At 39.7% G+C, this 13,213-nt stretch overlaps 1 protein-coding gene across 5 annotated transcripts in view; it reads left to right on the top strand.

Annotated features, from left to right (window-relative positions):
- Window positions 1-13,213, top strand: part of RXFP2 (relaxin family peptide receptor 2) — a 59,703-nt gene that overhangs the window by 4,676 nt on the left and 41,814 nt on the right. The window lies entirely within an intron of this gene.

Raw genomic sequence — 13,213 nt, 5'->3', positions numbered from 1 at the left:
TTGCCCTAGACCCAGCAGAGAATATTATGTCATTTATGGCCTAAGTATTATTTAACTTTCTAAACCAAAACAAATGATAAATTCTGGAATACATTTCTCCAAACGGTTTCTGTTAAGGCGTTATAGATCTATACTAGCCATCACCCTATTCAGATTACCAGCTGTCTGTCCAACATTTTTCTCACCAGTGGTATATGACTATTTTCTTTGCTCAGGGAAGTTCTGTATTACCAAAATAAGTGTTTGATGAGAGAGAAAGAGAGAGATTATTTTAACGAATTCTCCCTTTCTGTGGTTCTGGTTCATTTTTTATTCAATTCGTTCAGATATTTTTTAAATGTTGGTGACTATATTTTCCATTCCAATAATTCCGACTGCATTTAAATCTGTCTGTTCTGGTTTTATAAACTTCCCTTCTTACTTCATGAAATTATTCCTCCCATTATTTCTTTGGAAAATAAATACAGATTTAAACCGCTTTTTAAAGCACTATCATCTAATTCCCCAGGTATGAATTCTCCCTTTTTTTTTTTGGAGCCCTGCACACTTTCATAAAGTCAGAGGGATTTTTTTCCCCTGCACACCTCTGCCTTTGAGGGATCTCAGAATTGCTGCAATGTAATGACCTGAACATGGAAGTGTTCAGGTCTGAGCCGGAGTTTATGTTCAGGTTTCAGCGATTTTTACCTCGTGGGTGACCCAGTTCCAAATCTCATGTCTGGTTTGCAAGGCACCACTGCCGCTTCCACTGCTGACATGGGCAGGGTGATATCCGGTCCACAACCTTGGGGGGAGCCATTTACACTCATCGTCTGGGGCTCAGTCCCAGCACACGCGTCTGCAGGTTCACACAGCTGCTGGCTGGGCTTTCACAGATGGGCTTGGTGCCCAATCCTCATGCTCAACCAGTCCCAGCTCCCTGCCCACCTTGGGGGGCTAGCTCCTCTCACTCCAGTGACTTTTTCTCTCTTCGCATACTGTGGAGAGTTCTCTCTGCTATGAGCTTGACGTTTTCATGAAGAAACATGATACCCACGTTTTTTGTGTCTATGGAAAAGAGTGTGTTGTGGGGAGCGTATTCGGAACTTGCTCACAACCTTGATGCAGAAGCTCAGAGAAGAAGGTAGTTTCATTCTTTAGATTTCGCTTTATCAGACGTCGGACCCGAGTGGCCACACACCGGAGATTTGGAGTCGCGAAGGGAAGTGCCATACAGGTGTAAGGGACTCGGGGAGGGGAGGCAGCAGAGTGTGGCAAGGATGCTAGATTTAGGATCAGCGGAACTGTGTTCGAGTCACTGCCTTATCCTCACTGGCCTTTGGCCCTCAACATACCAAATAACCCCTTAGCCTCAGCCATATTGGTGTGATTATTGGTGTCTAAGAACCATTTGTGATGACGTTAAAGAACTAGATTCTAGGATGCCACCCCCAGTAGATTCAACAGATCTAGGCTGGGCCACAGGGCTCTGCGCAGTATAGAAGCAACCCAGGTGTTCTGATAAACCTGCCCTATGGATCGCATCTCTGGAAACACTGATATTACATTAGCACATCAAAATATAAGTAGGCTTTTCTCCTATAAGATATGCTCATTCCTTGCTAATTCTTTGTTCATATCAGGATGTTCATTGGGCTTACCTGCATTATTTTACATATTAATTCAACCTGAATTTTTTTTTCATTTTGAGGATAAGAACCAATTAAATATTTGGCAAGGGAATAGCTGAACATATGTTGTCTAATTATCAATACACAGCCTCTTAATGGATAGTATGATTCAAGAAAGTATAATTAATATGCAAGTTTAGCTGTAAAGTAGTCAATGTTACCACTCCTTTTTTTTTTTTTTTTTTTTTTGAAAGAAACCCTAAACCTATGATACAAGTGGCTAGGGAGACATCTCTTCTGATTTAGAGTAAGATCCTCTTTTTCATTCGTCACCTGGCTTTCATTATCCACGTCCAGCCAGTGGACACTGGGCTAGTCATTTGCCTGTAGGAGGACAAGAGTGCTATTTTAGGGACCTCTCCTCACTCCCTTCCTCCCCTCGTTTCACCCACCTCTCCGGGTTTTTTGTAAGTGTTTATTTTTGAAAGAGAGAGAGAGCGCGCACAAGCAGGGGCGGGGCAGGGAAAGGGAGACAGAAGATCTGAAGCGGGTTCCACGCTGACAGCAGCGAGCCGGATGTGGGGCTCAAACTCCTGAACTGTAAGATCATGACCTGAGCTGAAGATGCACGCTCAACTGACTGAGCCACCCAGGCACACTTCTGTCTTAGTCACACATTTGCCTGAGATTTTCTTTCTCAGCCAGATAGGCTAAAAATAGTATATTTATTATTGTAGATATTTGTACTCTTAATTTTCTTTCATGTAAATTCATGAAATATAAGAAATTCAAAAGATATGGATTCACTTCCATTCTTCTTTTGAGGGCCACTGCAAAGATATTCCCTCAAAAGTCTTAACTTCTGTGTGTTAGTGAGATGAGAGAGTCTTTAGGTAAACTTACAGTTAAGAAAAGGATAATCCATGCTGAGTGTTAGTGAAAAACTCTGTTTCCTCGTTCAGAAACCATTCCTTTATGGCTGTTTCCCATTCCCCACTTACAAATGCCACTCTTACTCTAATTAATGCTAAAATTATCTACTTGGAAAAGTAAGTTGCCCTAAGAGCACAGGGTTTTGCAAATGCAGTGTGATTTTTGTCCATTGTCTGAGTGAATTGCAAGAGTTTTGTAAAGAACAAAGCATGAGGAAATTACTCGTACTATAACCTGATTCCCAGACGTAGAGCATATACTGTAATAAGCCAATGTGGACCACCTTACCCCAACATACATAGAATCTACCTGGAAATTAGGAGACACCGGACCATGTCTCCTCTTCCATGGTAGGTAACTTTAAGCAAAAATGCCAACATGAAAAACCCCCTGAAGTATTGATATTAGATAAATGAGAAAAGAGAAATGAACATAAAGCTTCTACATGCGCCTAACCCACATGGATGGCATATGAACATGTACACTCAAGTTTGGCCTACACTTCTGACATGAAGTAGCTATGTGTCCCCCACCCCACATACAGGAATTTAGGGATATGTAGTCCAGTTATGGAAACAACATGGCCGCCCCTGAAAATGATAATTCAGTTTGCATAGCAATTTTGAGGCATATAGTATGTGCTAAAAACTGAAAACTTTGTTAGGCAGTGAGAGAATCAAAACTGGTAAAGTAAGTTCCTCTCCATAAGAGGGGCACAATATACTATGGGATAAAGGAAGATATCTATAATAAAGTGTATATATATATATATATATACACTTTATTAGAGATATATAATATAGATCTATATATAATATAGATATAAAAATATGTGTTATATTTTATAATCATAAAATATCATAAATACTACAATAGGGATATGCGTAAGATGCTTTGGGAAGGCTCATACTTCAGAACAACTTTGGAGGGGATCCTGAAAGTTCTCACAGAAATGACTTTCGTAACGGGTGTGAAGAGTGAGGAAGTGAACCAGGAGAGAAATGGCATTTCAGAGGCAGAGAACAGCACAGGCTGAAGGAAGAGGCCTCCGTGTCTTATTACCACAGAAGTCAGGGCCGCCAGGAGCGTGTTCCTGACAGAGTAGACAGCAATTCTAAAAAGTAAAGGAGAAGCGTTCTCTGCCTGTGCTTGATCTGAAACCGCTTTGAATGATTTAGTTTGCTCATTTGCAGAACTCTATTGTATGCCGCCAATAAATACGCCATACTTTTTATCTATCTTATTTGTCAAGGATGGTTGGGTGGTTTCCAGTTTGGGGCTGTTACGAAGAATGCTTCCGTGAATATTCTTGTCTGAGTCTCTTGGTGCACATGTGCGTGCATTTCTGTGGGCACAAGCCTACAAGTAAAACTGCAGACTCGTCAGATTTTTAAGGCTTCGACTTTACCAGACAATGCCAAAGGGCTTCCCAAAGCAGTAGCTCCAAGGAGCACCCTACTGGTGTGTGAGAGTTTGCACAGCCTCACATCCTCACCAAATAGTTTATGATGGTGTTGTGTTTTTTTAGGTTTATTTATTTATTTGGGGGAGGGAGGATCAGAGAGAGAGAGAGAGAAGGAGAGAATCCCAAGCAGGCTCCATGCGCAGTGCAGAGCCCCGTACCGGGCTTGATCTCACAACCTCAAGATCATGAACCGAGCCAAAAACAAGAGTCCCATGCTTATCCAACTGAGCCACCCAGGCGCCCCAATAGTTTTTTTTTTTTTTTAAATTATAGCCATACTGGTAACCTGTAGTAATATTACTTGTAGTTTTAATTTGCATTTCCCTGCTAACTAATTAGATTGAATATCTTTTCAAATGTGTTTTTGGCCATTGGTATATCTGCTTTTGCTATGTGTCTGTTCAGTCTCTTGTTCATTTTCTATTTATTGTTCATATTGTCCTCATTATTTTGTAGGACCTCTCTCCCCCCGCTCCCCTCCACACACACACACACACACACACACACACACACACTCTCACGCACACATGCACGCACTCACACACATATTCTAATTATAAACTTTCTGAAACATCTTCTACTCTGGAGCTTGCCTTTAAACTTTCTTTTTTTCTTAATTAAAAAATGTCTTTAAAGGTTTATTTAAATCCAAGCTAGTTAACATATAGTGCAGTAATTGTTTCAGGAGTGGAATTTAGTGATTGATCACTTATATAAAACACTCAGTGCTCATCCCAACAAGTGTACTCCTTAATCTCCATCACCCATTTAGCCCATACCCACCCAACACCCTGCCAGCAACCCCTCAGTTTGTTCTCTACATTTAAAAGTCTCTTATGGTTTATCTGTCTCCCTGTTTTTATCTTATTTTTCCTTCCCTTTCCCTATGTTCATTTGTTTTGCTTCTTAAATTCCACATAGGAGTGAAATCATGTGAAATTTATCTTTCTCTGATGACTTACTTCGCTTAGAATAATACGTTTCCAATGGCAAGATTTCATTCTATTTGATTGCTGAGTAATATTCCATTGTGTGTGTGTATATATACCACATCCTTCTTTATCCATGGACATTTGGGCTCTTTCCATAATTTGGCTTTCGTTGGTGGTGCTGCTATAAACATTGGCGTGCATGTGCCTCTTTGAATCAGCATTTTTGTATCCTTTGGGTAAATACCTAGTAGTGCAATTGCTGGGTTGCAGGGTAGTTCTATTTTTAATTTTTTGATGAACAGCCATACCGTTCTCCAGAGTGGCTGCACCAGTTTGCATTCCCACCAGCAGTGCAAAAGTGTTCCCTTGTCTCCACATCTTTGCCAACTTCTGTTGTTTCTGAGACATCTTCTACTCTGTAGTTTGCCTTTACACTTTCTTAATGGTTTCCTTTTTCTTTTTTTTTCAATAGAACTTATTAATTTTAATATAACCTAATTTAGCTCTTTCCTATATGATTAATGTTTTTGTTCTCTATTTTTTGTATTCTCCTTAAGATCTCTACCCCAAAGTCATAAAGACTTTTTCCTATATTATCATCCACAAACTCTATCGTTTTACCTTGGGTATTTAAATATAATTCACCCAGAAGTATCCATCCCCAACCACTGCTCTGTAGTGCTACTTGTTTGTAAATTAATGTTCACATCTGTCTGTCTTTTTCTGAAGTTTCTATTCTATTCGGCTGGTCTGTTATTCACCCTTTGCCCCAATATTCACTCTTTGCCCAAATTATTGTACCATCATAATAGGTCTTAGTTTACAGATAAGTTCTCTTGCCTTGTTCTCCTTCTTCCAAACTGACCTGACTCTTCTTGTCCTTCTAGAATTATATTACTCATTTTAGAAACAACTTATTCATTTCTACACACTGTACATGCACATTCCTGGATTTCTATTGTAATTGCTTTGAAACTGTAGATCAATCGGGCGAAAGAATTAACATCTTTGAAATATTGTCTCCATTTATTTAAGTTTTTAATGTCACTCAGTAATTTTATATACTTTGCATAAATGTCTTGCAGATTGTTGTTAAATTTATTCCCAAATATGTGACACTGTTGATGCTATAGTAAAAGGCATTTTTTTTTAATTTTATTGTCTAATCATTTGTTGCTGACATACAGAAATGACTTTGATTTTCAGAAAGCTTGCTAGATTTACTAGTCCTAACAATTAATTATCTTGGATTTTTATGTTCACATTCATATTATTCATAAATGATGACAGTTTTATTTCTTCTCCTTCAATATTTAAACCATTGATTTACTTGCCTTGTCTCACTACATTTGCTAAGTCTCCCAGTACAATGTTGAATAGATGTGGTATAGTGGACATTGCTATCCTGTTCCCAATCTCAAAGGGAAAGCCTTCAAAAATCCACCATCAAGCATATTCTATACTGTTGGCTTTTATAGATATCCTTTATTAAATCAAGCAAGTTACCTTCTATTTTTAGTTTGCATAGTTATTTTAAAGTCAGAAACTGATAGATCCATCTCTGGAGTCCCTGTCATAAGCAAAGTTAATGACAAATGGCAGACCAGGAGAAAATATTTGTGAGTTATAGACCAGAGGGCTAAGCTCTCTAAAAAATTCCGGTAACATTGCCAGATTTGATTTTCTCACACACAGTTCCAAACACTGTGTTCCGGGCCACTGCTGTCAGGAATGAAAGTTTCACCAGTCCAGGAGCATAAATATTTTTCATAGAGCTAAGTATATTCCTTTTAAAGGACTTTCTTTTTTCCTGTGATATGTTTTCTGTAGTTTTTAATGGTAAAATAGTATTTTTCTAATAAATCATTATTATAATACATAGTAATTTAGGGTTTTTACGTTTTTTCTTATTTGACAAACTAAAATATCAGTAACTTGTTGTAGGTTCGTCTACATTCTTTAATTGATTTGGTGGTCTAAGGAATCTCTGACCAAATGTTTATCAGTAATCTTTAGGGTGTTGACAAAAAAGCAAAAAGGAGCCAGTGCATTGGGAGGGGGGTGGGGGAGGACCTTTAGAGAATATGGAAGAGGAAGTAAACCAGGGCAGTGAGACATCACAAAGCCATGGGAAAAATGGTTTCAACTCGGTGGCTGTGGTTAAGCTGTGTCAAATGCTACAAAAAAATTAAGTAAGATGAAGACTATAAAATACCTACTGCATTTAGTAACAAAGAAGACATTAATGGTGCTGATGGGAGACTTTCAGCAGAGCAGCAAGGCCAAAACCAAATGCTGTGGATTGAAGGAAGGCTGGTGAGGAAGTGGAGACATTGCCTTATTTGATTTTTCTTGGGAATTTAATTTTGAAGTGAGAAGTGGATTTCAGTTCCACTGTGGATATAGTAGGATTTGGGTTGATGGGTTTGTTTGTTGCTTGCTTGCTTGCTTGCTTGATTGGTTTGTTTCTTTGTTTGTTTTAAACATGAGAGATGACTGAATAAAATTAACATCAATTTAAAAACCAGTGGAGGGGCACCTGGGTGACTCAGTTGATTAAGCATTGGACTCTTGATTTTGGCTCAGGTCATGAACCCCGGGTCGTGAGAGGGAGCCCCACATCAGGCTCTGTGCTGAGCATGGAACCTGCTTAAGATTTTCTCTCTCTCTCGCCCCTTCTGCCTTTCCCCCCTGCTTATACACACTCTCTCTCCAAAATAAAACAAATGGACAAATGAACATTAGAAATATTGTTAAAAAAATAAAATAAAAACCAGTGGAGAGACAGTATATTAAAATATAGGAGACAGAGATAATAATTAACAGGGAGAGATTCTGAGAAGATGACATTAAATGGAATATAGAAACGGATGGACAGTTTCACTATGGACAGGAAAAGAGACTTTTATCCTTCGTGCATCATGAAAAAGCACCCAGGGCCTCAGTCTAGGATGGTGTGGCTTTTATGTGGCTCAACACCAACAGTCTGCTGAATGGTGTCCCATGGTCGTGTGAAACACATCCCAGCTACGCACATGCAGCAGTCTTGTCTGTAGGTAAATCTGTAAGTTGATGGAACTAGAATTTGGGAGAGTTGCCACCAAGAGGAAGAACAGCCGGTGAAAGTCCCTTGACACAGAGTAGTCAGCAATTTGGGGATGAATTAGAAGAGAGAGGGGAGAAGGGAAAATGGAGCGTTTTCTCTCCTCTCTACGTTTCCTATGCCAAGTTCCCAACAGGTGTCACCTTCACAAGCACCTTTTCCATGTTCCTCTTCCCTTTACCCACCACAGTGGTCATTCTGTGAGTTCATTGTGCCTAGGCAGGTTTCTTTAGGAAGAAGATAGCCTCTCAAACTCATACAGAACAAGGTGGCTGTTTAAATAATAAAAGACAATATTTTAACCTAAAGGAATTCCTCTCTAAAGGTGAAATTTAGGCAGTTTATTGGTGGGTAGCACAGTTGTTTTGGGGGTAGAAGTGTTCCTTGTGACCTTATATCTCTTATAACCCATGAAGGGCCACAGCATTCAGTTTTTGATCCACCTAAATGGACCCAGCAAAGGGAAACGTGGGGCTGAAATCCATTCCTGTTGATGATGATATTGACAATTTGAAGTTCTTGTTTTCTAATTTAAATCAGCATGTATTGAGTCTATACTTGTTCCAGCTAGTTTGGCATTGTTTCCTCAAATCTGTTTGTTCAAACATTGGACAATCATCTGAAGAGGGAGATAGGGTGATAGTTTCTGCAGAAAATTTGTGAGAGGGATCCTGAGGGACATTCGTCTCAGGCCTGAGGGCCTTAGATGGTTGGTTTGTCCCAGAAGAACATGAGAGAGAATAGGGCCCTAGAGAAATTCAGCTGAGGCAGCAATCTTTGAAATGACAAGGAGGCGGGTAAATGTATGAATGAAATTGGATCTGAATCCTACACATACTGATTGATATGGCCACACAATCCTGTTGGGGCAGGGGGAGACCAAACAGAAGCACAACAGCATAAGATTTCTAAGTTTAAAAAACACCACACAAGAGGCCAATTCCTCTCCACTCACCTTAACATAAAAGTTTTTTCGAAAGACTTTACTAGTTACTTGCAAACAAACAATAAATCATCCATCCCACAAAGGTGAGCTGTTAGTGATGCTCATAGTCTTCCCAGAAATAGGAGAGCTTCTAAAAGGTGGATTCAGTGAATGAGCTGGATTCACCTTTGCTCTGCCTTGTAAATGTAGCTGCTGCTCCTCTTAGACATCCTGGCACCCGAGCTCCAGGTAGCAGTGGGCATTGTCTAACCTGTTGCCCTAGCATATAGCAGGCAACCAGTTAACATTTTTTGCACATTAAATAAATGTTTCTTCTGGTGCCGCTCTTTACACTAAAGACTAGTTGGCTCTTTAGTCAATGGCAGAGGCTTCATCTGCATCTGAACTGAGATCCACTAGGAGTGGTGCATTCTGGGAAATGGTCCCGTTGGCCAGGATCCTCTGTGTCCCCCCCCCAACTCCCCCCCCCCACCGGGGGATCGTAGAGCTGTCATCTCTGGCATTAGTGTGGAGAGAATCTCAGCCAGAACACTAGGCTGAGGGGATAAGGGCTTTCTTTAGCTTCATGCAGGACTACTGTTGGCAAAAAATCAGAAAAAGCAAAGAGGGGCTTGCACACCTCCATGGATTCTTAAACTGAGGACCTACAAAAGCATTTTCACCTGTTGTTTCCCAATAACACAATGATGGTGTTGGCAGGCAGCAAAAAAATGTCCTTGGACAGCAGTCCAGTTGGCTTCGAAAGGCTATCAAGGAGTCATTTAAAAAGCTCTTTGCACAGACATGTCCAGAATATTGACCAGAAGAGAAAAGAAGAAGCACTCACTGAGCAATTTTCTCTCACATGTTCGAACCTCCCCTCAGCTGTGTGTTTGGCAGGAGTCCCACAGAAATTGCTGCAGAAGCTATCAACATAGCTTTTATGTAGGCATCCTCCATTTTAGTAATCCCTAAGTTTCAATAAAAACGATCTCTTTCCACTTCCACAGATGGCAGGAAGACTAGACGGCAGAATACACTTTCTCCAGACGGCTATTGATTCTTTTTCAGTATGTGCCAAATATAGCGGGGATTCTTAATTATTTTTTAAATTATATATGACAGAAAAAATAATAGATGGAGTGCTTGGAAGATTGAACGCATTTTTGTTATTAAAATAAAAACATAAACTTGCAATTTTGAGAAGTTTAAATCCTGAAAGGGGCTCTTCTTACAATTCTTTTTATTCCCAAGTGACCCATTAATTCATTTCTTCATTAAAAAAATTATTGAGCATGAAGTAAGTGCCAGGCACTTGGATAACAGGGATTTAGGATACCGAGGGCAAGGGGTAGGGAGTAGATTTCATTTATTTCTTTTCCTTCCACATAAAATTTATACCCCGAGGATATCTTCAGGAAGCTGCCATTCTTGAATGCAAACTGGGGAATTATGAGAAATGCAATTGATAAGTTCTCTTTACACATGGTCAGTCTTTCCATTCCCCTTCCCTCACTCTAACTTGCTAGATGTATTCCATTTTTCTTCCAGATGCAAGGAAATAATCTCGGTCTGTCTTGTCTGTGACAATTGATTACTTGTCTTGCTTTGAATCTGCTTCTCTGAGATGGGCATTTAGTTGGGTCCAGCCCTCAAGGAACTCAAGGTTTATCTTCATGGTAAACTCCACAAAGGAACACAATGTATTGCCTTCAAAATATCTTATGCAGGCTCAGCTTTCTATTTCGAAATTGTCTTTAATCAAATGTTTAATCACCTCTTCTAAATCATTAATAAAATATTATTATTAGATGGTGAGGACGTTTTCATTGCTTATTTATCATTTACAACATCCCCCCCCCAGCTTTCAAAGCGATTTGAGGCTGCTTAAAATAGAAACCCTAAATGTCATATGGTGTTTCAAATAGAAAAACATGAATAGGTAGGGGAATTTTTATTATAGTCTCTGTTATTCCTTTCTTAGAAGTCACGTAAAAAATTCTGCACTGCTAAGGCACAGCAAGCTTTCATTCTACATTCGAGTTTCCTTCTTAAAGTCCTATTTTCTTACCTTGTGTTGAAATTACCTGCACACCAACATTAACTGAGGGCTTAACGTGGGCCGGGAAGTCTCCGGTATTTCATAACATTAGCTTGTGCAGCTCCTGAAACACATCCATATTACATGAACTTTATTTTAAATGTGAGAAAACTAAATTTGTAGATTAAGTAGCTTTCTTGAAATCTAGTGAGTGGCAGAAACAATGTCAACCCAGGCAGGTCTGATGGCATCCAGAGTACTTCATCACTAGTGAATACTTATGAATAATGAATGGGTCATATGCCGTTAGTGGATCGTGAGATCAATTTAGTGGATTGTGATCCCGTTCCGAGGGAATAAGATAGAATAGCAATGATCAGAGTACATCCCACATAGTAAAAGGCAAGTTATAATTCAAGAAATTTGGTTTTCAGTGTGTGCCTGTTTGTATGCTGAATTGTGATACAAGATATATGTCTGTGAGTTACTATCACAAAAAATTTCAAGGCTGCTACACTAGGATATACTGACTCTCACTCATTCATATTCCAAACACAGGGGGACAACTAGTTTTTTATAAACCTGCCCTCTACAGAAATCTTTACAAGAAAGAAGAGATTTAAAAATCCATGACTCAGTATGCCTCTCCCTGTGTGAATAGGCTTAACAAGCCAACTCCCAGAGCCATGCAGCAGAGTTTTCCTAAAATCGCCAGCCTTCACTGGTCTTACGCCAAGTTGCTAATAGTAAATCATTCATCTACCACTGCAACAATAGCAAAGAAAAATATTTTTTGCTTTGCTAAGAGCAAACATCCAATGGATAGAAAAGCATCCAAAGGCCGCCCTCCCCATCTACAGAAGGTGTAGCAGACACAACAGCAGCAGCTTCTGGGGTCGAGTGTGTGTTGCCATGTCCAGTCATCTCCAAGACAGGGCCAGGCTCTTAACCGTTTTTTTTTTTGTTTGTTTTTTTTTTTTTTTTAGTAGTGTTGTATTTATTAAAGGGAAGGGAAAATTAGACAAAGTGAATATAGACAATACAAAATATAATGTGTTTTCTAAGGTGTTAAACTATTTTTCTATGAACTTCCTACCTATAAAAGATGTTTTATTTCTCATATCCTCCCTCCCCATACACGTATTTGAATCATCCCCTGACCCCAGAGGACCACTGTTAACTACTGTGTTATGAAGATACCAGTTGAATCGGGAACCTGAATTTCAAGGGGGGCATAAGTCCTCTGTGAGGACGGATGCAAAACATAAGAGAAGGAAACATAAGGGAAGACAACAGCTGAATAGTGGCTAGGTTGAATGAGAAAATGAAGAAAGGAATATAATTAACTTTGACAAAATTACTCTGTGGGTAAAATGATCAAAAACATTCTAGAAATTTAGATGTAAGAGACATCTGTCAATTTTGAAAGAGTACTTTCCAGAAAACAAGAGATGTTCTTCATAAATACTCTAGCACAATTGTAGAAGTCATGTATTGTTTTAAAGGAGTGCCAGTCGGGGCGCCTGGGTGGCGCAGTCGGTTAAGCGTCCGACTTCAGCCAGGTCACGATCTCGCGGTCCGTGAGTTCGAGCCCCGCGTCAGGCTCTGGGCTGATGGCTCGGAGCCTGGAGCCTGTTTCCGATTCTGTGTCTCCCTCTCTCTCTGCCCCTCCCCTGTTCATGCTCTGTCTCTCTCTGTCCCAAAAGTTGAAAAAAAAAATAAATAAATAAAGGAGTGCCAGTCAAAACTTCACAGAAATTGACTGGGGGAGACTATACATTCAGGCATGACCACAGTTCATTATCACTAATTGAAGGGAGTAGGCGGTGTTGGAATGGTGCTCCTAACCATGCCACTGATGTTTGGCATCATGGCCAGGATTTTCCTTGGGTTGGAGGTATGATGCATTTTAATATAGCAGAGGGATAGAGAACAAACCTTCTGTGACTTTCCAGATGGATGTCTGCATTTAACTTCCTTATCTCTGAAACATAAAGGAAAATATCACCCATACATAGATTGGTTGAATGAATACCTGAGATAAACCACTTGTGCAAATGGCCTGGGACACAGTAAGCTCAATGAGGGTTAGATATTATTACTTACTATTTATCCCTCCTAATTCAAATGTGGTTCCCAATTTCTAATTCACACTTAAAACTGTCCTTTTGCATAAATATATATTATGTCACTTCAAATCCTCC

This window comes from Puma concolor, chromosome A1 (genome assembly GCF_028749965.1).
Source record: "Puma concolor isolate L17-30 chromosome A1, mPumCon1.1.hap2, whole genome shotgun sequence".
Taxonomy (NCBI): Eukaryota; Metazoa; Chordata; class Mammalia; order Carnivora; family Felidae; genus Puma; species Puma concolor.
The sequence above is the reverse complement of the archived record's forward strand: the minus strand, read 5'-3'. Positions and strand labels throughout refer to the sequence as shown.